Source organism: Triticum dicoccoides, chromosome 6A (assembly GCF_002162155.2).
Source record: "Triticum dicoccoides isolate Atlit2015 ecotype Zavitan chromosome 6A, WEW_v2.0, whole genome shotgun sequence".
NCBI lineage: Eukaryota > Viridiplantae > Streptophyta > Magnoliopsida > Poales > Poaceae > Triticum > Triticum dicoccoides.
In genome coordinates, this window is record NC_041390.1 from 84,266,674 (window position 1) to 84,269,010 (window position 2,337).

At 43.4% G+C, this 2,337-nt stretch overlaps 1 long non-coding RNA gene across 1 annotated transcript; it reads left to right on the forward strand.

Moving 5' to 3' along the window:
* Positions 1 to 491: 491 nt before the first annotated feature.
* Positions 492 to 1,043, forward strand: LOC119319457. Its single transcript, XR_005154489.1, has 2 exons — positions 492 to 623; positions 725 to 1,043. It is a non-coding gene; the product is annotated as an uncharacterized LOC119319457 (long non-coding RNA).
* Positions 1,044 to 2,337: the final 1,294 nt, after the last annotated feature.

Sequence of the window (2,337 nt, forward strand, 5' to 3'; positions counted from 1 at the left end):
CAAGCTCACCACAAACATGAAAATGTTGCAGGCGATCAAACGAATCCTATAAATTTTAAGACATGTTTTTGTCTTCAAGCATCAACTATCACACTCGCTGGGGTGGGGTCAAACACTCTGGTAATAGCACTGCTAACCTCTGCTCCAGCACTGCTAGCCGCACACATCTCGTAAAATAGGAACGGTTGAGATAATGGACACCATGTAGCTCGTCCTACATTGCAACTTTCCGGTGTGTGAATTGCAGCTGGTCCAAACATCAATACAGGATCTACAATAATCAATATAGGATATACGAAAATCAATACAGGATCTACGAAAATCAACTATCACTCAGGCTGTGGGCGATTGTGTCATGTCCGTATCTACGAAAATCAATACAGGATCTTTATAATTCTCTCCAAATTTTTCTCATTAATATAAGAATAATTCTGTGATTTTGTTTTCCCCTATATAAACAACAGCACATCCATGGAACATCTACCAACTAGTACCATCGACACAGGAAGGAAAGGAATATAGCTAACCGCTTCTCATGGCTCCTACCAGTAGCAACGCTCGGGTCTTTTGTCTGGTGGCTCTCCTGGTCATGTCTACCACCTTCTTGTCCTGTGATGCAGCAGGTATATATTCCTCCTATTAGTTTCTCTCTAGCGTATCCTTTATCCCTTAAATTACATTGCTGGTCGACAGTTGTGTGCTAACCTGCTTAATTGCTCTATAGGTGGGTGGACGAAGTTCTGCGTACCCGAGAAAGCCTGCCAGACCCCAGCAGGACTTCAGGGCGACTATGTGTGCAAGGTTGACTGCGGACGCCAAGGTTATGATGAGGATAAAAGCCACTGCGCGAGTGGCATTTGCTGCTGTGAAAAGTAATATAAGCCGTCAATATGTTTTGTTATGTGCTGGAACGATTTCGCGTAGTGAGGGAGACTTATTTTCTATGCACACCTAGGTTTAGTTCATACAGAAACAATCAGTAAACTGTAATGGTTGTATTCTTGAGACAAATTCTGCAATGGTTGATCTATATGTCTTCCTTCTTTTGTGAAAGATTTATTTATTTTCCCTAGCCCTCCAATCAAAAGAAAAAGGAAAACCCTAACCTTCATCCGGCTGATGCACACACAACATCCACCGCCTACGTAGCCGTAAGATTGATTTTGATCGGGCGCTCGCACTCGCGACAAGTCCCGTGCGGCTAGTTTTTTTTTTACAACAAGCGTCTTGTTTCAAAAGCTTTCTACGACAGAGATCTTGTTTCAAAAGCTTTCTGCAACAGAGATCTTGTTTCAGAAAGAAAAAAAAGTGTTTGGTGGTGAAGTTTTTCTTTCGGCAACAGGGTCTAGTTTCAGAAAGTTCTGCAACAGAGGTCTTGTTTCAGAAAGAAGAAAAATAGTTCGGCGATGAATATTTTCTCTTCTACAGCAAGGGTATTGTTTCAAAAACATAGTCCCGGTTGAAGAAAGTGCAGAATGAGCGTCCCGCGTTAGAGCGTACAAGGGCAAACATTGCAACACGACACATGTTTCAGAAACATGGCTTTGGTTGCAGAAATCGCCAGAGAAGTGTCCGGCGTGAGAGTTCATCGTTGTCGTGCTGGAGTAGAGGCATCTACTCGGGGTGCTCGTTCAGAGGAGGCGCGACGAATCCGACAGCCGGCGATGCTCCATGGTCGAGGCACCCAGGCCATGGCGGGGCAGTGGTGTTGTCTCAGTGGAGCGTTGCAATAAGGTACTTGTTGAGCGCAACAAGCTAGATGTTGCGGAGGCGCCCAGTTGGTTGGGACGGTAAATCGGACGGTTGTTTCAGGCGGCACCCGGCGGTTGCCGAGGCGGCTGATCGTATCGATTTATCACCCGGCAGACGCGTAGCATTGCCCAAAGAAAAATCAAACAAACCTTTGATGGCTATGAAGCACCGGAATAAATCTTAACTATCAGTTGGGACATGGGACAATGGTGTAAAGCCAAAAAATCTAACAATGGCAGGATGGTTCATGACTATTCTTGCGAAAAAATAGTGGATCCAATAATTAAAATGTATAGAGGACGTTTCATTTGAGACAAGCAACAAAGCAGATAATTAATTTAAACACGTGTTTGCAAATAAATAAAAGACAAAAAATATAGACAACACATGCAAAAGTACTTTCTCACGTGCTGGCATCCCAATGACATTTTTCTACAACAGAGAGAGCACGTTCATGCATACAAATTCTTGTAAACACATGTTTTAAAATAAATGAAGGACAGCAAATATACACAACGTACGCTTGCAAAAGTGCTTTCTCACGTGGTGGCATTCCAATGACATTTTTCCAGAACAGAGAGACCA